This window comes from Pteropus vampyrus, unplaced genomic scaffold, assembly GCF_000151845.1.
Source record: "Pteropus vampyrus isolate Shadow unplaced genomic scaffold, Pvam_2.0 Scaffold1, whole genome shotgun sequence".
NCBI lineage: Eukaryota > Metazoa > Chordata > Mammalia > Chiroptera > Pteropodidae > Pteropus > Pteropus vampyrus.
The window spans coordinates 11,977,080-12,002,522 of record NW_011888782.1 but is presented as its reverse complement, the minus strand read 5'-3'; the positions used below and the strand labels follow the sequence as shown (position 1 = coordinate 12,002,522).

The 25,443-nt window shown below is 35.3% G+C and overlaps 1 pseudogene; it reads left to right on the top strand.

Annotated features, from left to right (window-relative positions):
- The first annotated feature begins 22,542 nt into the window (after nt 1–22,542).
- LOC111736256 lies at nt 22,543–22,661 on the top strand (annotated as a pseudogene).
- The last annotated feature ends 2,782 nt before the right edge of the window (nt 22,662–25,443 follow it).

Sequence of the window (25,443 nt, the reverse complement as noted above, 5' to 3'; positions counted from 1 at the left end):
TGAAAAACTGTGCTATTACTGTAGTCCTCAGGAATGCCAATAGATATAACGAGTAATCAAAAAGATAGACAAAGAGCTGAGAACAAGGTGTTGAAAACTGGTGTAGCCATGCTGGATTTTGAGAATTCTGGCCATAGCAGAAAGAAGAAATGACAGTGAAAGAGAAAAATGGAGTAAAAGATACAGCAATCTATAACCAACACACAACCATCCTACCTGGATTATATTTTTCTTTGGAAAAAAGTAAAGCATAGAATTTAAATATGTAACAGTATTGAAGAATAAAAGGAGTACATGCCATTAATGGAACAGAATTTTAAAAGAATTTCAAAAAAAAAAAAAAGCATGTGGAATAGCATTGATAGATAGACAAAATTACAACCCGAAATAGAGTAGGATGAGGCCCTAAGAAAACTTTTCAAGCAGGTCAGACCAGCAGAGGAGGTATAAGGCAGTGTTGCACTTTCAAATATGAGCATCTTTTCAAGATTCCAGTGCCAAAGCCACACGCCAGACCATTTAAATCACAATCTCTAAGATGAGATGAACATTAGCATTTTTGGAGGCTCTCCTAGTGATTCCAATATGAAGAAAAGTTTGGGAACTACTGATGTAAGAGTTATCAAAGGGTAATTAATGACAATCAACTAAAGCAGTGCTTCTCAGACTTTCACCTGCATATGAATTACTAGAATATCACCCTAAATGCAGATTCTGACTCATCATATCTGGGGTGGTGCCTGAGATTGTGCATTTCTAACTAGCTTCCAAGGAATGCCTGTGTTACTGGTCCATGAATTACTCTTAGAAGAATGAAAAACTAGAGAAACAGGCCATTTTCCTCCCCTTAGCCTATGCCACTCCACTTCCCAAAAATGCAGAAACTGCCACTAGTTTTAGTCTCCTGGTTAAAGCACTGAGACCAGTTCTCTAAACTAAGTAGAGAATAGGCCTGGAGGAGGCTAAGAATAAAAAAAGAAGACCCCAAGTTCCCCCCGGCCTATGCAATAGGCAGTGGGAAATAAGAAAGTAAAGGCAACTAAATCCAGGAGTCGAGGGTGTTTGGGGAACAATTTTTATCCACAAGAAAATAAAACAAAATAAGGATCCACATTACAAGTAAAAAAAAAAAAAAAAAAGGCAATGACTTAAATTACCAATTATAGTGAAATTGTACAACTAAATGTTAAGCAGCTACTAAAAATTATGTTATGGAAGAATAAGTAATGATCTGGAAAGAAGTTCATGATATAGATTTAATTTTAAAAATCTAATAGAGGTGATGGAAGGTGATTTTTATTTTCTTCTTAGTAGAAGCAAGATAATAGAAATAGCATTGTCTTTCTCAAAACACAAAGTCTAAGTCTCGGACTTTACTTAGTCCTGCTCTCAATCCCCAGGGGTTAATCAAGATTCTCTCCACAGCCTTCTCAATTCTCTGGCCCTCTGCTATCACCAGCACTCACAGTCACTAAGAGCTGATGATGCCATTCCAGCCTCAATTCTGTTAAAAGAATCTCTAATGCTATTGATAAACTCTCCTAACAATCCTGGGCTCCAATATCACCCGAGGGCTCCCCCAGCTCAACCTATAATCACAGGTCTTTCTGCCTAGGGCAAAGAAGTCTAATTCTGAATGTGGCAGCCATTTGGGGTTAGAACTAGACCAGAAAATATTGTTAAGAATGGTGACACTGATAACTTTCACTCGTGTGCTCTGGTTTCATGTCTCAAAATGGTACTCATGCTATATAGTCTTTCTCTCAAGACTTTTATGTGAAAGTCTTAATATCAACTTATATTGTCTAAACATTTCTTTTATAATTCTTGCATTGGCAGGGTTTGAGAGAGATTTATACAGACACCTGGTGATCTACCTTGACTTCCCAAGATTCCTGATATTGACCCATTGATTACGTTCCCCTTCACAACCCTTATAAAGAAATTTGTTTTTAGAAAAGGTTGTGGTACAATATTTCACTGATGACTCTATTAGCATAACATGATTTAAAAAATAATAATCAAGAAGGCTATAAGTGAACAATATTTAGAGACTCAGTCATAAGTGATTGCTATACCATGGGTCCAATTACAATACCATTTAGCAATTTTTATATCATTTTTATATATAATAAAATGGTCAGAATACTTAAAGCTCCCACATGATCAACGTGGTATATCAAGTCTCTGGCTAAAGGTTCATAGGTGATTGCTTCTGTTAGACCATTAATCATTCTTTTCCATTATGGACAACATCAGGTTTGAAGTTATTAGCTTTTTAACCCTTCTTTGTAATTAGATCAGCATAATTTTCTGTTAAAAAGGCAACAAATCAATAAGTCAGCTGAAGGAAATATTTCCCTCTTAGGCAACATATAATTAGCCTATTAGCCTTAAAAGTCTTTGAAGTAAATTATTTGAAGTTTATAGTCAAATTAAAATTCATCTGATTTGTTAAGCATGTATTATAAGTTTGTTTACACCTAGTGTTATAGAATAATTGTAATTTAGCTATTTATTTGGCCATATATTTTTTTCACTTAAGTCTCTTTCTTGTTAAAACTGAATAACAGTCTACACACTAAAAAGAAAGATAAAAAGCTATAATTTAAAAATAGAGAAAAAAATAGAGGAATAAAAGGCAAAAAAGGCATCGTCACCAAAGTAACTTAGCTTGAAAGTATTATTTGTAAACATGTTGTTTATTACATTAATTTATCTTTGTAAAATTTTATCAGGAAGACACTAAAAATGCAGTTAATGAAAAACAGACTATGATTTTGAAAATCATTAAAGAAAGTTATGTGAAGATCGAAGACGTCGATAACTACAGAGATATGGAAACTAATGGGATTTCAGTTGTCCACTAAAATATAAATTCCTAACAATATAAAAAACTTACCTCTTACTAACTACTGCATCTTCAACTCCTAGAACAGTGTCTGGTGCACAGTAGGTTCTTAATAAATACTTGCTGTGTAACACACTGTTTAGAGTAACCCTGTGCAAGGGAACATTACAGTGGATATTAAAGGCACAAACATTCCAGTTGCTAAAAATTGATGTCCTATAGTAGAGCAGAAATTTCTGCAAACTCTACCACAACCTATATGATTTGCTCTGTAGAGCTAGAATCTCTTCCAACTTTATACTCACCAAGTCACCTTTTAATTGCTAAACTCACTTCCAGAAGTGGAATGGAATAAAGGATACTTGAAGATTCCAGTTAGAATTATGTATGCCCATCGTCAACTAACATTTTGGCATTCAGTTTCACAAATCAATCTCCTATGAATTTGGCTGTATTGCCAGATTTTCCAAAGCCTTACAAGTCCTTGGTGAATTTACAGCATTGGATTTCTAATTATTTAAAGCTAAAAGATAAATCCTACCAGGTACCAACTAAAACAAAAAACAAAAACCAAAAAACAAAAACCGACACTCTGTTGAAACCCTATCAGAAACGTGTAACCAGACACTTTCCCATTTCAGAACAATGACTAATTCTAGACATCAGGGGACTGGACCAACAGCCAAAATGAAGAAGAAAGCTATTCAATGATAATAGTATGCTCCAGCTGGAAAGAACCATAGCTTAGATTAAGGGAAAGCTGGATTTTAGACAATCCATAACTCCATAGTATTAGATATATTGCTAAAACTCATGCTTGCCAAGTTTTTTTTTTTTTTTAATAAGTAAAATAAATACATTGACTGTCTCTAATTACTTTTCAGGGATGGGGTTTGAGAATGAGAAAAAAATCACTATTATTTAGTACAAGGGGACAGTAAAAATCAAGAAGGGTATGTTTTCTGCCAGGATTTCTTGTTAAGCAAAACTCTATACATCTCAAAAAAGAACTCTCTATCCTCTTCCCCATCTCTAGAATCCTGGCTTATCTTTCAAACTAATCTATTTTATTCAATGGTATGTGTCATTATTCTTTAATCTAATAGGCACAAAATTTTAAATCTACTCTTCCTTCTCCTTTATATACCAAATCAATGTATTACGAAGTCCTATTAATTATTAAAAATAATTCATCTCTATCCTTCCCTTTTTATTTCCTATGCCAGTATTCCAACCTAAGGCTTCATCAAGATATGCCTGAGCATAGAACATAACCTAATAATAGATCAAATAACTTAGTGGTTTTATTCATTAATGTAATGTAAATATTTCAAATTATAATTTTACATTTTTGTCTTGTTTTCTCCACTAAAAATATTTCTTTGGGATTAGGACCTGGTAATCATGAAATCAGAAAAATTCTTAGGGTTAGTTCAAATAGGATGTGATTATATTTAGATAACATTTCTTAGACTTACTACTATATCTACCTAATACAACATTTGTAAACATTGTATTACTTATTTAGTGCTCCAAAATTCTGGAGCTGGAGGATTTGCTTCCCTGATAATCCACTCTCTCGCATGGCTGTTGACAGGAGGCCTCAGTTCTTTCCAAGTGAGCCTCACATGGGCTGCTTGAGGACCCTTGCAACATGGTGGCTGGCTTCCACCAAAGTAAACGATCTAAGAGTAAACAAGGCAAAAGCAAGCTTACTTTTATGGCCTGTCTTTGGAAGTCACACGCCATCAATCTATTGGTTTCATAGGTCAGTCACACTTAATATGGAAGAGAATCACATGACAGCGAGAAAATTAGGAGGCGAGGATCGTTGAAACCACCTTCAAGGATGGATACAACATCGACCACTAATTTTCTTGTGTGTGTGTTGTGGTCATCAAACACTTCCATGGGTCACTATATCATTCTACCAACCAGTTTCCAAGACCGCAGATGTATCCTTGATTACTTCTAGTTTGTTATTTAGGAAAACATTAACCTAAAGCTTTATACGTAGAAAGAAAGCAATAAAAAATGGAATAAACTGCTCATATCCAGATAATTTTAAACAATCAATTTGAAAAAATGGCTACAACAAATATATTTCCTGGTCCTACATGTTTATATTTATTTATATGCCCCTTTTATTTCATTTTTTATGTGAGGGGAAAAAGCTATAGTGACTCATAATCATAGGTTCTGGTTTTTAGCTCTCTCCCTGGGTTTGAACCCTTAGGTAAATTGCAGATTCCATTTAGGTTTAATAACCTCATATTTGCCACTCAAAGTGTGGTCCAAGGACCAGCAATATCATCATCATGCGGGAATGTGTTAAAATTGCAAATTGACAGGCCTTCCTTCAGACCCACTGAATCCGAATCTGTATTTTTAACAAGATGCTAGGTGAGTTGTGTAGGGACTGTTTATCTAACAACTACTTCACAGACTGAAAGTTATTATGTCGAATTTTTCACCACTCTAAAGAAAAACACCTATCAAGATTCTCTAAGTAGCAGATGTCTCAGAACATTGTTGGCTAACATCATTTTGACCTATCCTGCTGGACAGCCTCTCTCGTTGTTTTTCCCAGGGAAAAAACAGTAACTCATTGCCAGTTTTCTCTGTTAAATGTAAATGTGTACATAAATGGAGCAGAATGTGGGAAACACTTTTTATTTTTGCTTTGCTTTCTTTTAATGTAAATACATAGGCATTAGGCTCATCATCAATGTTCTGGTGAAAATCTTCCCACTGTTCAAAAGATAAAATTACAGTTCTCTTTGGATAATATAGGTTCCCTAAGTCCTGTAATGAACACAGGCAAATCATCACTTCACTTCTTAAGTCCCAGTTGTCTCATGAGTAAAATACAGGCCATAAGAGTAACTCGAAAAGTTTTTTTCTTTTTACGTATTTTGCACATTTTCAGTTAGATTTTAAATGCACCACATATTTTAACAAATATACACACCTGTGTAAATACCTATATAAATATAGAATATATCCATCACTTATGAAGTTCCCTTGGCCCCCATTCAGTCAATCTTACCCCTTTGGAAAAAAATGAATAGAGATGAGCTTTGTAGATAATACTCAGGAAATTAAAGCTGGAAGGGAGAAGGAATTTCATTTTAGAGAAGCAAGAGCTGAAATTCACTTAAAGTCTCACAGCTAATGAGTGGCAGAACTGAAAACCAACTCTAGGATAGTGAGTCTCACATAGTTCTCTTTTCTGTAAAATGAGAAATAACTGGAAGGGTATACACATATGACTTTCCTCACCATAAATTATCACTGCCTGTTGTCAAACTTCATATAGATGAAATCATTCCATTTGTGCCCTTTAACTCAACATGATGATTCTAAAATTCATACATATTGTTGCATGTGTAAGTAGTTCTCACAGGCTTGTGTTAAAACTTAAATAAAACATATGTAAAAGTAGCTTTTCCACAAATACTCTTCAAATCTAAAAATCAAATGAGGGTATTTAAAAATGAAGCTCTAAAATTTCTGTCTCTCTCCCAGATACTATAGAGTTAGGAGGTAAAATGTCATCTTCCCATTGGATGATTTAGTTCTAATTTTGTTGTCTATACTCAGATTTTCTGATGTTTCTGAGATTATTATTGCAAATAAAATGGACTAAGCTCTCCTCCAATCAGAATATGTCAATTGATAATATGACAGGTTTTCCTTTGGCTTGGGGAAGATACCTAATATTGACAACTATCGGATCTGATAGAAATTTTCCTGGAAAGCAAGAAGCACCTGAAAAATTTCCCTCTGTCCATTCACTGTCACTACGGTAACATGTAATTATAACTGCCATAAATGAGAACTCTCTTTACTCAAAAATATGATGACACTACTTGTTTTCAATAGAATTACTCAGCTAGAATGACAGAAAAATGATGTCTCAGCTGCAATAAAGATGAGAGTTTATTATGTGAGTCTTACCGACACTTTGACATTGAGATGAGGTTTTGACTACGAGATCACTGTTGTAATACAGCAGGAAACAAGATTCCATGGCCAATGGGAAGATAATCGGGGCAATTATTTGGCAAATTCAAGCCAAAAAGCATCCTAAAGGTAACAATAGTGTTCAATGCTAATGGTGCTCTGATATAAGAGAACCATTATTTTGTGTCACTGTAGCAACAATGCTTAAAAACTTTTTCCTCTAGTCTTAAGTATAGCTTTTTATGAGAAAACTTACTTTCTGTTATTTTTCAACACCAAGTAGCCACTTCAAATTCAGATTTTGGAATGATTTCAGGTATACAAAAACGCAAATCCAATCTCTTCATAATTTATATTTTTTAAAACTTCTAGTCAAATCTAAAGAAAATTGGCAAAGTGCATGTTTGACATTGAAGCCAAGGCAATATGTTTTTAAAAAAGTATCTTTTGGTTATGTCCTACTATTAATATAGAGAATGGCTAGTTTGGAGCTGGTATTACTAAGGTGCAATGTATTAAATAGGATTATTGCATTAACAAGTTATAAAATTCATTTTAAATTGGCATCAATCATGCGAAGTTTAGACCCTAATGACATGTTTTGATCCATGCCTCAATATATTACAAATTTGTCTCTTTTTTCTTTGATGGGTTCATTTTATTTTATTTCCCAGCTTTATTGCGATACAACTGATATATAACTGTGTAAATTTAAGGTGGACAATGTGGTGATTTGTATATGTATCTTTTACAAAATGATTACCATGATAAGGTTAGTTTATACATCCATTAACTCACATAGTTATTATCTTTACGCATGTATGGTGAGAACTTCTAAGATTTACTCTCTTAGCAACCTCTAAGTATACGGTACAGTATTATTTGTGATGACTTTATTTTCAGTTAGAATCTCTCCAAGAGGCGAAAATAGTAACAGTCAACCTAACCTTGCTTTCTTTTAACTTAGCAACCCCAGTGGAACATTAGAACCCATTTCCTGATGGTTTCAGCAAGAGTCTCAAGATAACTCATTAGATCACACATCCACCCAAAAGGAAAAGAGGGAATCTATTGTGATTTACGTCCACCTGAAATACACCCAGTAAAACTAAACTTTACAAGTTCATCTCAAAGAGGAATAAAATTTGGGGTCATTATGTCTAAAGGAGTATTTTAAAAAAATATAATAATAATCTAATAAGCATTTATTATATGATCGCAGCCCTGTGGTAATTTTTTAAGCTAAAAAAGAAGTAAATAGTAATTATGATTCCTACCATCTGAGAGTTTGTGATCTTGCAAGGAGATAAGACTTAAATAACAAATTACAGACTATAAGACAATATGCAACACTGGAGAATTTAGGTATGGAAATTTCTTAAAGTGATCAATTGGTGTTGGTAAAGTATATTTGTTATATGGTACAGTAATTCTACTCTTAAGTATTTACTTAAGAAAAATGAAATCATATATTCACAAAAACTCTGCTATGAGAATGCTTATAGCAGCTTTATTTGTGGAACAACAGATGAATGGATAAATTGTGGTTCACCCATACAATGGAGTATTACTCTGTGATACATAAAAACATTAAACTGTACATTCAAACAAGGGTATTTTAGTTTATTTAAAATATGCTTCAATAAGTTAAACATTAAGAAAATAGTTAAGAGGCATTCATTAAAGCAATTGGGCCAATGTTAGTAATCAAGGAAGTAGTACATGAAGATTTTATCATTAAAAATGATAAATTGAATTATAAATAATGAATTATAGAATGTGCATATGAGAGAGAGAGAGAGATAAATTGCCTAATATGATGTGATGAGAAGAACTTGGGCATTGAATCCAAACATAGTCTCTTCTAGATACTGTCTTTGCCATTAGCTGTCAGGAAAGTGATCCCATTTCTATTACCTGTAAAATTAATTACCACCTACCTTGGAATGATATTAAATGTAAGGATTAAAATAAATTAAAAGGATCTGATGAAAAATAAAAAATCTATTCATTGCATTAGAATGATATATTACTATATGGAAAAAATAAATAGTGACATATACATGATACATGATAGACAGATGATAGACCAGATAGATAGATAGATAGATAGATAGATAGATAGATAGATAGATAGATAGATAAATGGCAGAGATAGAATGGAGATAGATCACAGTTAATTTTGGCAAAAGGGTTTGTTAAGAATAAGGGGCCAATCCTGTGCACAGAAGTATAGAAGGAGTTTACATAATTTATGAAAATTCTTTGTTCAGAAAGATAAGGAAGAGAGAGATACAGAATGATTTCAGTACTTTGACAAAAAAATAGTCAATGTTATAACTGGGCCACATGATGCAAAAATACTCATTAAGATTAAATTATTCATTTCCTACTCATCATTATCATAATATCATAGTGACATAAACAGAGACTAAAAGTCTAATGCAAAGAATGAGGTATCACGGTAGTGGTCTCAAGTTTGTAATTAAAAGAAAATATACTGAGCCTGCACTTCGGCAAATGCCTTAGGTACCACCTGATCTGAAACAGGTCCATATGATTTGATCATTTAGTGTAAACAAATGAAATAGTCTGCAAGCACAAATCATGTAATTCTTTGTTACATGGAGCAGTGGCTTTGGGACCACCAGTAAGCTGGTTAGAAATTAGACTCTCAGGCTCCACCAAAGATCTGCTGAATCAGGATTTGCATTTTAATATGTCAAGATGTCAAGATGATTCCTGTGCAAAAGGATGATTCTCACCACCTAAATTTGAGCCCAAATGGCTTGTTCTGCTGCTTCATGAAAGGAAACCCAGCACCAAAAGAAAATAGAGCTTACTCTCCTGGTGGGGAGACTTATCATTAGAATTGTAATTGCTGACTCAGAAGCTCTCCTAGGCTTGAGCTATCATCAAAAGCCCGTTCAAAGGGACATAACATTCAAAAATAATAATGTGGGCAAAGATAGACCAAGAATTCAGAATAATGTATGCCAAAATGCTCAGCCTCAGTAGTATTTAGAGACTTGCACATATAACACTGAGATATTACTTCTCATCATTTAACTGACACAATTTAAAAGAGTGTTAAATATTGGTAGCCCAGTGGGGAAACTGGAACTTTCATTTACGCTGTTGGTGAGAGTGAAGAGTATTCATTCATCCATTCATTCATTCAGTCAGTCAGTCAGTCTGAAGAGCATTTTGGCATTAACAGTGTGTGCCTCCTATGACCAAGCCATTGCATGCCTCAGTATTGGGCCAGAGAAACCCTTGCACAAGTGCCCAAAAAGTGTTACATAAAGTTTGTTGCACGAGGCTGCCGCAGCATTATTAGCAACAAGAAAATATGAGAACAACTGAAGTAATGTCCAAAAGAAGCATGCTTAAAACAAAATATGGTATTCCTATATTTTGGAATATTAAAAAAAAGAGAGAGAGAGATTGAGTAGTTCTATATTGATTCACACAGGGAGATTTCCAAGATATATCATCAAATTAGCAAATCAAGATAAAAAATAATACGTAATACATTTCTATTTTGCTTTTTAAATAAAACAGTTGTCAAAAATACTCTATTTCTATAGGTACAATTATGCACATTTTTATACATTATTGGGCAAGCACATAGGCAAATGACCAGAAGAAAATACAGAAAACCTTTTACAGTCATCATCTCTGGAGAGGAACCTGGACAAGCAGATGACAGTATAGGGAAATTTTAGTCATGTGTATATGTATTATTTGATTTTTGTTAGCAAAAATAATAAATAAAATAACCTAAAGAAGAAATATTTATATAAACCTAATATGTTACTTTTTATTTTTCACTGAAACTTCTGTAGAAAATAATATTTTTTCCAAGATTTTACTTTTATCTGCAGATCATCATTTTATGAGAGGTTTTCTAGGTTTTCTAACTAGAAAGATGCTTTAACATCTTTAAACATAAAAATTAAAAGAAATTGGAAAATGTTTCACTATAAAACACTTGGCATTTGCTGAGTGCCTTATAGTCAGCTCTTGGTTATCTCCTTCCAAAAAAAGACTATTAGAACACTGTAAAATGTATCACTAACTTTTCTCAGAAATTTTAACATTTTCCAGACAATATAACAATGGCATAAGTTTCCATACAATAATATCTTGTTAACTATGTTTCGATGCAGAGCAGCTATCACTGCATCTACCGCCTACCTGTACCTGGGTCCACATGTTCCAGCTTCCCTTGTGTTTCTGCACACTTAACCCTGTGTAATTTAATTCTTACTGCAACTCTACAATGGACTTATTATTATCCCCATTTCTAAATAAGAAACAGAGACTCAGCAGGTTAAATAACTTGCTCCAACCAGGTTTTATATACCAAACATCCCTGTTTTCCAAATTAGTTACACCAATTTATACTCCCACCACCAGTTTATGAGTTTCACTTGTTCCACATCTTTGCCAATATTTTATATTATTTGTTTTAAATGTTATTGTGCGTGTATAATGGCTTGACACTGAAGTTTTAATTTTCATGTCTCCAGCACCTAATGAAATTGAGTACCTTTTTGTATGTTTATTGGTCATTTGAATATTATCTTTGTTAACTGCCTATTCAAGTTATTTGCCCATTTTTTCCTATTGTAGTAATGGGTTATTTTATCTGGGAAAGACCTGGGACTCAGATTCTTCAAAAAGTGGCTATCCCTTCTCTTATAGTCATCTGCTACCACTGATTTGTAAGGTGTCTGAGCTATCTATAAGAAGTCTTGAACTCTGCCCGCTAAAAGGATTCAGACATGTTCAAATACCTGAGAAATCAAGGTGGCCAAAATGGAAGGCAAGATACAGAAAGGAACAATAAGACTCTATGATAAAAATTGCTCTAAAATATCTGGTACTATGAGAAAGACTCACGAAAAGATTAATAATCCAAGAGGAATGTGGGCTCATGGTAGAGAGGCACCTGATATTTGAACTCACCCTAATTGTGGTAGCAAGTGTGTTTTCTGAGTGAGAAGGGCTGCTTCTGGGAAATAAACTGATTTACTATTACAAGACTTTGCAGGAAAAGCAATTTTACTGTGAAGCCCCTCTCCATTCTAAAACAAAAATGCCACAAAGTGAAAAGTGAGTAATGTTGTCCTTTTTATCATGCAACTTAACTAACTTTGAAGCACAGTGAAAATATTGCAATTTCCACCCCCCATGTTTTATTTTGAAATTTTTAAATATAAAAACAGCTGAAGGAATTTTATATTAAACACCCATATACTCACTGCCCAGAGTGTGCAATTAATATTTTACTATATTTGCTTTTATTCATATTAATTCATCTATCCATCCATTAATACATCTTACTTTTTGGCATACTTCAGAGTAAAGTGCATTCCCCCAATACCTACATGTGCATATCATTAGCCAGAGGTCCAGTATTGTAACTTTGTCAATATGGAGTGAGATACACATCCAGTTCCCCAGCACCTACAGGGAATAATGACTAAAATAATTGGAAAAAGATTCCATTCTCTGAGCTGTGGAACTATAGGGTCATGGAGCATTAGGGCTCCTCCCTCATTAGACCCAACAAGAAGGGCTGGTTTGTCAGCAAATGAAAGTAGTGTTCCTGGTGGTTTCTAAAGATTTGAAAGACTTGTAGCCAAACACATAGAGCTGCAAACCATAGAGAATTAGATATTAATAATGTGTTAATGGAACCACATCTGTAATCATTGGCTTGCAAAGCCTGCTTCCATGAGGTCATGTTTCATCTCATCTCTCCTAATAGAAAATAAATTAAGGGAAAAGGCTTAAAATAGTCGCAAAAAGCACAAGATTTGGAGCCAAAGAGATCTGGGGCACAAAAACTGGTTTTGGGGAAGTTTTTTAACCTGCTGATTTCCTGTTTCTTATATGTAAGTGAGGATAATAATCGGTATATCATAGAGTTTCATATGTGTGCAAAGCTATAAGCACAGTTCCTGGAAATGAAGAAGTGATCAATAAATTGCAGTTGTAATTATTTTTCTAGTGCTATCTTTACCCAAAAATTTCTTTGAAGGTGGAGTTTTAATGCATTGATTTTTTTTTCTCCCCTATGCTTAGCTTCATGTTGGAGTAAAAATAGGCTTTAATAAATATTGACTACATGCATAGAGGAATAAAGGAATCCAAATTAATCTGTGTATTAAAAAGTCAAGTAGATAAATCATATATTTTTATGAACACGTGATCAGAATGAGAATCTGGCTTTATAGGTTTTATAGGTTTTATAATGTGGCCGAAAGCCACATTAAATATGCTCCAAGTATAATTTTCTATTTGATGATCTCAAGAAAAAATGCTGCTGATGGATGATGAAATAATTACTCTGCTCAGAGAATAGATGTGGCTCTCCTGACTTTTCTCATCTTGCTTGTTTTTTGGAATTAGTATTTTTGGCTAAGTGGCACTTGATTCATTTTTGTGCACATTAGTGACCAGCAAATTAGTTTCACAGCATTTCTTAATCATTTTAATTTGCATTTTTCCTGCATTTAGAGCCAGTGTTGGGTACAGACTCAGTTGAGAATCATTTATAGAAATGCTGTAACTGAACCCTTAACCTTTTCTTTGATCTCATACCCATTGGTTACAGCCTCCTGTCACAAGCCTCTGAGACAGAGCAGTAGAAATCCAGGCAATTTGGGTAACTTAAATAGGAAGTATGCTTGGAGTCTGAACATATAAGTCATCACTGGAACTCTCTGTGGCTTTAAACATAGAGCCATTTACAAAAGGAAGCAATTCTTAGGAGAATAAAGAAGACCAACATATTGTCATCCCCCAAGCTCTCTCTACAAGACAGAGAGAGAGACCCTAGGAAATGTTAGTCTAGAATTAAAAAAAAAAAAAAAAATTGCCTAAAGTAATGTAATCAACATGTCATAAGAATTATATATCAATATCTTAAATTTAGTGTTAACTGTATAGAAACAGAAAATCGAACTAAACAGCGAATGTTTTCAGATTTACTCCTACCTCATTCTTTAGATCCTAAGCAGAAACCTGACTTGCTACATGATCTGAGATTTATTTGGTAGATCTTTGTTGCCCTTGGTAAATTGTTTTGGAATATTTCTGTCTCATTTTGTATCTCACATGCTTTCTTATAATTATCTCATTGGAATATGTGTTTCCATTATTTGTTATATTAAATTTAGTTAATTTGGGTTCTTTAAAGTACTGTTTTTGAGGATACTTGGGAGTCCGAATTGCCGACAAATTACGACCTCAGAATATTAAAGTTAAGAACCATATTCCCCCAAAACAAAACAAAGTGAAAGCAAAGCCTTCCCTACTGCTTTTGTTATTAAAAATTGTGCAGTGTATGGTAATAGGGTTGTAGAATCTGGAAAAGATGGGGGAATATATGACAATATGGACGTTATAAAACCTTAGAGAAAGGTTGCTTCTTAAAAAGAAGCTTTAGACTTTGTACCATTTATTATCCTGGTGTTGTTGAAGCATTAGGAAGTCAGTAAAATTCCCTAAGATTCTCTAAATGAGAGTTATTTGTCTCCCATTACAATAGAAGGAAATTATCAATAAAAATTAATAAAATAGCCATGGTTACATTTTTGCTAGGTTTCAATTTTTATTTCTATTTTGTAAGATTTTTTGGAAGAAGGGGATTTTTTTCTCCTGAAATCCCCAGTTAATCACAATAGTCTGTTAGATTTTATACATAATAGTCTGTTCTTCCAGAAGTATAGGGAAGAGTGGTTTTGAGAAACTTAAAAAACACTGCTTTCCCATTGAAGAGGCCAAAATACATCAAGTGGTAATTCATTCATTTTTTTCTTAAAAAAAAAAAAAAGTCTCAAATCTTTTCAAAGAGCTATTGTTCAGCCTCTCAAACTTTGTCTCTCTCATGGGTTTTCTAAAGGCACTCACACGTAAGTCATAAACTTCTAAGAAGTTTCTTTTTTCACTTCAAATGCATTGTTGTATTCTTTGTATGACTCAAAAAGTCACTTAAAGACATTACCAAAGCCCGAGGAAAATTTTCATTAGTACGTAAGGGCACTAATATTATGCTACTCATTTTATTTTCAGTTTGAGTATTTTGAACTAATTTGTACAGAACTATTTTTTGTTTCCCTAAAGAGTTTTCCTAATTAATCTGGGTAAAGAGTCACTTCCATTGACACAAATCAGTGTTATAGGAAAAGCTGATGTCACCTAGATTCTCATAAATAATAGGAAAATGAGCTGAGGTAAAAGTAAGTAATTAGGGCTCAAAATGAGGTTCCCGCATCTTTATCTTAGCTTCAACTAGAAGTGCAGACACATGGTTGCTGAAATAAGCTACTTTTAACCAAGGACCTATTTTGATCATTTTTAGCATTTAGGTAATTTTCCATATCTTATTTTTATACAAGGTATAATATTGCATAATATAGAGTTTTAAATACTTGGCTTCCAAATGTTCTCAAATAAAAGAATAAACCTATTTTAACTGGAAACTAGAAACCAACCATTTCGTAGAAAGCAAATTATTCAACCTGTCTGATTTTAGCTTCATGGGATGCTATAACAAGTCTCAAGTTTCTAGAGACAATGTGAAGCTAAAAACAAAGGCAATTAAGCTAGACCTAGATGTATTTTATGTCTGAATTTCCAATTCCAAAAGATAAGGTCTAAGGATAGAAACATGTCTGTGATGTTTTTTCATTTTTGTTAATTTGTTTGATGAAGAATAACTTTGACAAGCCTAACAATAGAATCCCTCTCTGAACTAGAAATCAAAGATAATTTATATCAGAGAATAAATTCTAGAAAAACACTTGATTCTGCTGAGCTTCAGTTGCAGCTTTTACAAAATCAAGCCTCTGAACTCTAATTGTTATCGTCCCTTCCAGTCCTGATTTTCCATGACAACAATTAAAAATTCTTTTAAGCTCAAGTAATTTACGGTTTACTACTCATCCTGAAAGAGACCAATCAGTAGCTTCATAAGTAATGAAACCAAGACAAAATGGTGGCAGTCCAGAGAGCAATCATGATATAAATGTTTTCAATTTGAATCAGGCCTTTCATGCTTATCATTTCAGTGTCATTTTTAGTTTCTTAAAACTACATGGCTGGCAAATAATAGGTCCAGGACAAATTATTTTATTTAAGAAATAGGATATTATCTGTGAAAATTCATATTTTTGTGGCCTTTTTAAAGGAGTATGCAGAATTGACTGGCAATGTCAAATTTTGACATGAAGGTGAGCTTTTCTTTATACTAATATCTCATTCTTTCCCTCCTGAGGACATGGTAGAGACACACAAAAGGGCAGATGTTGAAGTTTAATAACACATTTTTCTAAGATTATAATCGAATAAGCATTCATCTTCTCTTTTCTTGGACTGCAAGAGAGAACCAAATGATACAATGGGCAGAGAGGATGGGCTATAGAAACTGACATACTTCAAATCAACTATTTATAATAAATGTGATTCGCATAGTTACATAGTCTTTTTATCTACAGAGAATAGTAATCCACCTCAAAAGAAAGAAATGTGTGTGCATTTCAGTGCTTGCATACATTAGGCCCTTACTGTATATTGGTTTTCTACCCTTTTTCTAAAATGCCTCATGGAATTTCAACATTTAAAATGCCCAAATCCCTTGGAGGAAGAAAAGCATAAACCCAGGCCTAAACCCAGGCCTAAACCCAGGCCTATGTTGCTAACTAGATGATCTTAAGGAAGTCATTTAAGCCCTCTGAGCCTCAGTTCTCTCATAATATAAAATGGGAGGGACGGGATAGGGGAACCTTTAGGCTTGCCAAAATAGTTCTCTAAAACAGAGGTCCCCAATCCCTGGGCAGTGGACCAGTACCAGTCCATGGCTTCTTAGGAACCGGGTGCATAGCAGAAGGTGAGCAGCGGGCAAGTGAGCAAAGAAGTTTTCATCTGTATTTGCAGCCACTCCTGAGCACTAGCATCACCACCTCAGCTCCACCTCAGATCCTCAGGCATTAGATTCTCATAGGAGCACTCAAACCTGGTGCCAGAAAGGTTGAGGACCACTGCTCTAAATCATAACCAAGGGCCATTTTTCATCAAAAGAACATAGCGCAGTGTCTTAAAAATAGTAGATGCTCAGTAAATATGAACTAATTTTCTTTCCCCTGCCATGCATCAAAAAAAAAAATGTAACAATCTACCCTAGTTAGAATTCTGGTTTCTCTTGAAACAAAAGCAAAGAGAAATTAAAAACACAGATTACTGTCCATATTATTTCTTATAGAATATAAAACCTCATATCTAATTTGGGGCTCTACTGATTATATTAAAGCACGATTTTTCTCTGAAAACTCCTCCAAAATGTCAGGGACCGGACACTCTGAATTTTTAAAGAGTGGCTATTTTTATCTTTCTTTCTTCCTTCCTCTCCAAATAGTGCTATTCACTTTGTCAAGCAATTTTCTTAATAAACGCCCTTAAATTCCCATGCAACAAAGAAATGACAGTGACTTAGGAGATTATGTCTGCCCACTGTATTCTTAGCCACAAAATAACCATAGAATTATCAGCGATAAGGAGATCAGAATGAAAATTAGACAAGGTCACTGCCCTAATGCACGAATTGGCTTACAGGCAAACATTCACACATTCATTCAATAAATGTACACTGAGAACCTATCATGTGCTTGGCACTAGAGAAATAATGGTGAACAAAAAGCAGACATTGTCCCCGTTTTCATGGAGATTACTATTTAGTAGGGAAGACCGATATTATTCAAGAAATCACCTTGAAGTATATAGAAGCTAAGACAAATGCAAGGAAAGAAATGGAATACAGTTTTATCAGAGCATATAATAAAATAGTTTGATCAAGATCAGAAGAAAATTGGAAGCACTTTCCTGAAAAAGTAACTGGGCTGAGATCCAAAGGATGAGTAGGAGTTACCCAGGCAAGAAGGTATAAGATGGAGAGAAGTGACTGACAATACAGTTATGTGGTAGAAGGCATGCAAGGCTTCATAGGTCATGTTAAAGAGTTTGGTCCTTATTTTCGGAATAAGGGTGAAAATGGAAATGCTTTGAAGAATGGGAAAGCTTTGAAGGAGAAAGCCCAGAGTTAGTGTAAGAGTGTAAGCTATTACTGTAACCTAAGTGAGAGATGGTGGTAGGTTTCTCTAGGATAGTGGCAATGGGTATAGAGAGATACTAACATTACGAGAGATGCTCTGGATATAAAAATCTGCAGTGCACGAGAGAAGATTGGCTGTATTGGGTAAAGGAGATGAGAAGAGAAAGGAAAATGTCCACAAGTTCTCTAAAGTATTCAGGTAATTCTCTACTTAGCCAAAGAATTCTGGAATATGACCAGGTTTGCGGAGCGAATATAGCAAAAAAAAAAAAAAAAAAAAAATCATTAATGGTATCTAGTTCCTAAGAAGGGAAAGAGAGAAGGAGGCAAAGCACAGATGGAGAGTTTGGATTTGGATAGGATTAGGGCCCCCTTCCCTAATGTAGCAGGTGAGAATTAGGACAGGTGTAGGCAGGGTTGTAGGTGTGACTTCCAGGAAATAAAAGCATGCCCATAAATGGCTTTGACTTTCTACGACTATAGAAAGTTAATTCACACATTGAGAATAGTGGGCAGAGATGAGAGATAAAGATTTAAGGATAGGTTGGAAGTTCTGAAACACGTGGACTGAGTTGGCTAGAATAATGCTAGGTCATGTTGAGAGTACATATGATGTTGGTGATCATGACTGTCAGTGACACCAATCTTCCCTGCTCTGTGGCTTCCCCCAGCAGTACGTGGTTGCTCAGAGGCAGGCACAAAGACAGTGCATTGGAAGATTCCTCTTGGAGTGAAGTTTTGCCAGAACAATGCTACATAAAGACAGAACAAAGGACTTTAAAGTGGTGGGAAGAAAATTTTACATGATTAACCGTGGTGTCCAAGCTGGATGGTTGTTTCATTTTTTTTCCTCTCAGCATATGGTTGGGTTTAAAATTCAAAGAATAATGTAAACAAAGCCCTCAGCCTACTTCTTCCAGTTTTTAATGGGTCAAATAAGTGAATGAATGAAGTTCTACTTTATCTCTGTTATGATTCCACTGCAAGAACGCAGTTCCTATTTGGAGTTTTGCGGTTCACTTCAATTTCTCAGTTGCCTTCTTTTAACCCTGAGACTTTTATATCTAATGGGCCATGAGCGGTGAATCTTTACTGGGCACAAACCAATATGACTCCTAACACTCTCTCACTTATTTCTAGTCTACAGTTAATAACAACAGCTCCCAAGCAAAGAATGTACCAATTATCTTACCTGAATTATCTCATCCCCATTTTACAGACACAAAAGTTGAGTCACAACAAGATCAAGCCACTTGTCCAAGGATACACAACTAGTAAATGCCAGAGCAAGACTGGTAGGGAACCAGATGATTTTTCTGAGGAGTACAAAATTTTCAGATAAACAAAATTGCAACTGGATAGCCTAGCTGTATGCTCCTACTCTCTGACACAATGTTTGAATATGCTAGGTAGAGTCTTCTTCCTGAATAGAGAAGACCACTATTGAAATGATGATCCCTTAATTCAGTGTTTCCCAATGTCTAATGCAAAGACTGCATTGGGATCATGTATGTGTTACAGTTGAGGCTGCCAGGCCTTTAAGCTTCTCTCCAATCCCCCTTCCACCACCACTGCCTATCAAAATTCAGTTTCAGTAGGTTGAAGCAGAGCCTAGTCACTTGTAGTTTTAATAAGCTTTCACATGTTAAATTTTCTTCTGCATACTGAAGTTAATTTTTCTTTAGCGCACTGAAGTTTGAAAACCATTGACTTAGCAGGACTCAATTAATTCTTTTCAAACTGAATTGAAAGAGTTCTACATTTGCGTATATCTATTAGCAAAGATTAATTTATCTTATTATGAAAACCATACATCTGAATACATAAAACACAAATCTTTAAATTAACAGGGCAAAGAAGTCTAGAAGTTCATATTTAAAGAGGATGCTTGAGTGTTTTTTACATGGAATGGCAGGGCAAAACAAGCTTTGCTTTTTGAAGATTTTTTCAATTCACTCTCCTGCCCTCACTAGCCATTTCTTCGAGAAGGGGAGATTTAACCATCTGCATCTATGGGTAAACTGCTTCTGCCACTTGATGGAAAACCCCCTTAGGAAGCAGATAATGGAAATGGCCTCTAAAAATGATTACAGATTGCTATGATTCCATTCTAGGCAGATGCCAAGAATCATGACTGAAAGCAACACTCTTAGCCACAGGGCATTCCTCTTGCTGTGCTCATGTATATTTCCTCAAATGCATCATTATGTCTCTAGAGTAGCCACAAATGCAGAACTCTGGGACAGATTCCACTGCAGCAAAGAACCTTCCTGGCTGTGACTCGGGGAAGTTCCCTTTATTCCCTGACCTTTGCCCCATCAAGTTACGAACTTTACTTGGAATTTCTCCGGTTATATCTTAGTTGTAAAAAGTAACTGGAGAAATTTAAGAAGCACCTATGAAATACTTAGAGATGGTGTGAAAATATGTGTGGTTTCTCAGTCCTTGGTACAAAGGGAGTGTGAAGCCAGAGGGGGAAGAAGAGGAACAAATGAAAGCAAACCCCACAGGGCCAGATATTATTTTTTAGAAGCCTAAGTACCCACCTCATTAGACACTTTGACAAGCTTTGGCTTCATCGCTCACCAGTTTTAATGCAGTTGCCCAAAGAGTTTGACCCTCCAACAAGAGAATGACTTAGGCTTGAGATTTAATTGTCACCCCTCCAGTTTCTTCCCCTCTAGAGGGTATATACTTTTCCCTGTACGAGATGAATGTTCCCTCCTAATGACTGGCAGGGCCCAAAGAGCTCAGTGGAAGAAATGACCCACACAGAGCTTGTCATTCACGGTAGATAGGCATGTGGACTTGGGATATCCTAGGTGGAGAGAAGGGTAGAGAGCAGCTTGATCTTGCTCTGACCAGCAGTGCTAGGATCTGTTTTCATGCTTCTGTAGCATATTAACTGAGAAGAGCCCAAGATGCCAGCTGTCTCATAAGTGAATATGCCATTCTTTTGATACAAGGACTAGTTCTTTTTCATTTGAGCTTTTGCAACTTTAAAAGAATTCATTACTCTTAAGAGCCAAAGTGTTTAGATCAGGACTCCCCTGCCAATATATTAAATCTAATTTAATTCAACAAAAATATATCACTTACTGTGATTCTCAAAGTACTGTGTGGCTCAGAATCACCTGAAAGGCTTGTTAAAACACAGAATGCTGAGCTCCACCCCCAGAGTTTCTGATCGGTTGCTCTGCGATGAGACCCAGAAAAGTCACTTTTAACAAGTTTCCAGTGAATGCTAATGCTGCTGGTCAAGTAACCATAGTTGGAGAACCACTGCTATAAATGGTTACAACATAGCTCTTAGTTCAAAAGGTTTTAGTATAAAGTTTAAGACTGTGTATTGTGTCTGGGGTGTAATAGGTGTTTAATAAATAGTCGTTGAATTGATGAATTAATAAATGAATTAAAATATAGAATAGATACAGTGTGAGAATATGAAAATGGGGGATTTCTTCTGGTTATATAGTGTGCCATTTGAAGAAGAATCAAGGGAGGGCACATGCTTTGAAGGTCAAATAGGATCTGTATAGAGAAATGGTTGGCAGGAGGAGATTCTGAGCTAAGACAACAGCATAGCAAAGACAGAGAGGAGGAAAAGAAGATGTGCATGGTGGGGAGAGGTAAAAAACCCAGGTGGGTATGTATGATATTACACATGACCCTGTTTGAGCTTTGCCCCTCCAGCAGATGCTATTCTGCTACTGGTCCTCCTTCCTCTACCTTCCTGGAAAGTATTTACTTCTTTGACAACTCATTCCCTCTTCTGCCCTCATTGCTCATTCCTCTTTGGGCAATCTGAATGTCCCTTATCTAAAGAGCCTCTGGGGCTGTGGCATATGCTCTTGGAGCCACCATCACATTCACTCAGCCCACCTCTTACTTCTGAGCAGCTATACAGAAGGGTTTCATGCATAGGACTGAGACCCACACCAAGTATATTCTATAGCTTCTCTCTATTTTTTTGATTCAGGGTTTCCTCAAAAGTTCAGAAACTGCATCATCCTATACGCAAGAACAGCCAGAAGTGTCAGGCAGTTTACGTTCATGGTGTCCATCATTAAACAATGGGGGAGACAATTCAATGGAGTCTTGATCTGGCATCTTGTCTTTTGGAGATAGGCTCCTCAGAGGGTCTGTGGTACGATTAATAGCTACAGTGATAACCATGTCAGTGACACACTCTTTATTTATTATTGTTGCCCTTGTTGGCTTATCCTTCTCCCCTCCTGCACTCTACTTCTACTTCAACTTTGTTTCCTGGGATCATCTCCCAAATAAACCACCTGCATCCAAATCCTTATCTAAGAAAATCAAACAGATACGCGGCCTTCATAGCCAATGCATAGCACAATTCTAGCGATGCTTTCCTTGAATGCTTGTCTGCGGTGGCAGATAAAATTTTAAGAACAATGGCCTTCAGCTGCAACAGATTTGCTGGTAGCAGAATATGGATTAGCCAGTTTCCAGTGAGATTGCAAAGGCATTTACAGCACTGGAGACAAAACAGGTTGTTTTCAATTTGAGTGACAATTTACTTAATTAAAATTGACTTGATTTTTGTGACTTTGGTCTTGTAACTTTAAATGAGATCACCTCCTACGGCCATGCCACCCTGAACAAGCCCGATCCCGTCCGATCTCAGAAGCTAAGCAGGGCCGGGCCTGGTTAGTGCTTGGATGGGAGACCACCTAGGAAGACCAGGTGCTATAGGCGTAAAAATAAAAAAATAATGAATTGTAAGCTGACAAAGTCCTTGCAGTCTGTGAGGTCAACCAAGAGTTGCCTCGCCTAAAAAAATAATAATAAATAAATAAATAAATAAATAAATAAGAATCACCTCTAGGATAATACAGAAGTTTTAAACTGTTATTCCTGAAATACATCCAAAATGGTGCCAAACTTATGATGTTACAATATAACTTATGATGTTAGAAAGTTAGATGTAAAATACCTGCATTGCACTTGAGTTAGCATATGTATTAACCTGTGAGAGAAAAAAAACACAACTCCGATGACAATAAAGTCCCAGGAACTTAAAGCCAATCATATCCTTAGCTAGGAGGTTGAAAACAACAAAAGGGGGCCACAGGAAAGGCTCTCATAACTTTACCTATGACCCACTCCAAATATCTGATTCAAACCGGAAACCTGATTTTCTGAACTCTATTTTTTTTTCCCCACAAAAGCACAGGCATATTTAGCAGCAGGCAAATTCCATAACTCCTTTTCAAGAGAATGATAGCAGAGGGTTTTAGTGGAAAGAGAATGAATGGTCACCAGCATGAATATTTCATCATTCCCTCCCCAGGCTACAGGAGATCAGCATATACAAATTACACTGATATGGTGCTAAGAGGAGGCTGCCTAGAGTTTTCAAGGTAAGAAGTCCTGGAAAAGCACTTGAAATTCCAACCGCCACATGATATGATTTGAAGACAGCTGGAAACCTTCACAGGTATTTGAGGATCTAAAAATGAGCTGAATTTCAGGTGTCTACTTTTTGCTAAAATCACTGAAGATGCTGACTGGGGAATGACTTCATACACCATTTCAACCTACTTTATGATCTAAATCAATTATCTCACTGAAGGCCAGCAACCCTTTCTTAATATTCTCAGAACTTTCCCCTCCCTCAAAAAAAAAAAAATATCCCTTAAGTACAGGTTGGTAGAACTAAAAGGCAAGAAATGATAAGGCAAGAGAATGAAAACTGGAATGAATGGAAAAGAAGATGTATGAGAAAAGTCGCAAAACATTTTCCTTTATCTTAAAGAATTCTCTCAACATAAATAATTTATACCCCAAGCCCCCTTCCATCTAATATTTGTAGAGAGCTTTATATTTTATAATGTACTTTCACAGACATTACATCAATTGATTCCAATAGTTACCCGCTAAAAATAGCCATAACATATCTTCAAACCTATTTTAGGGATAAAGGAACCATGTTTCAAAGGGTTAAACTGTCCAGAGTCCTAAGGCTGATTAGTGATTTGGGACTTTCAATCTAGTGCTTTCTCTTCCAAGTCAACTGGCAAATAAGCCTTCACTTAGATAGTTTCTTTAGCAAGTTGTCCTCGGTCATGGGTGAGATTCAAGGGATGCCTCTAAGTAGATGCTGTAGTCTGTTGTATGTTTATCTAATCATATGGCTTTGGGAAAGTTACTGTCACCGAGTCATACTTTTTCCATATATAACACAGGAATAAATATAATCTTTTCCTGACAAATTGGAAGAATCAAATAAAAATGCAAGTCGGTCCTTTTAAAACGAGCTCGGGATTTAGTTGGTGCCCATAAATATGAGCTTCTATGATGATGACAGTGATGCTGATCGTTATCATAAAACCCAACAGTAGCCAGTAGCCCAAGACAGCCTGAGAATTAAGCAAACTTCTACTTTGTCAATGCATCTCCCTTTTAAGTTACCTTTTACACAAGACATTTATTCAAGTTTTTATGTAATTCAAGTTTCCCACAGCAGCAGAGTATAAACATTTTTAATTCCAGGGCCATAATATTTAGTCCCAGAATACCACAAACAGCATGACTTTGTTGTTTAAAACTAATGTTTAAACATATAGGGGAAATATATGTGTATCAGAACCATATATATGTTTTTTAAATGGTGAAAATGGTAAACACAAAAACAAGATAGTGATTATCTCCAGGAGGAAAGCATGGAGATATTGTGGAGAAAGGAAACATAGGTAGATTTAAATTATTAATGAATTATTTTGGGGGTACAGTCAGTCTTGTAGATTGTTACTATAGTATTAAATAAACACATAAATAAAGAGTGCTATGTGTTTTAATATTGATAGTGGGTAATCAATTAAGCATTTTAACTCATCCAATGCTTTATATCCAAAATAATAAAAGTAGAATTAAAAAGTACAAGATCAGTTCAATATAATTTAATATATTTTTAAAGAATATATTATATAGAAGGCATATGTTTAAAAGTATATATTTATAGAGAAAATTAGTATTTAGCAGACTAAACTAGTATCAAAAAACTTGAAATTTATTCCTTGAGCCTATCTCTGTTCTAATTCAATGGTCGCATCACTGACATTGACTCTTTTTATTCATCTCAGTGATATTATGACAAAAAATGTACTTCTAGAGTCGGGTGGACTCAAACATTGCTTAAAAATTTGCCCACTTAGGAAAAACAATGATGTGAATTCAGAGATTCAAAATTCTCATTCCTAAAATTCCAGAGACATCATATTGACTCTGTGGGCATAGCATACTTTAGCTCAGGTCCTCTTAAATTTAGAAGCTTAATAATTTAGACCCACCATGAAGCAGCTACAGAAACAGAAATTTGTGAGTTAATGTTTATAAAGTAGTTAGAAGTGTGTCTGGCAAAGAGTAAATGCTATATAAGTGCTTGTTAAATAAATAAATAAATCTCTTTGGAAATTGTCATGACTTTTCCAACAAACTGTCATTCAGTTCTTCAAACTTCTGACTTATTTGCCCTGAG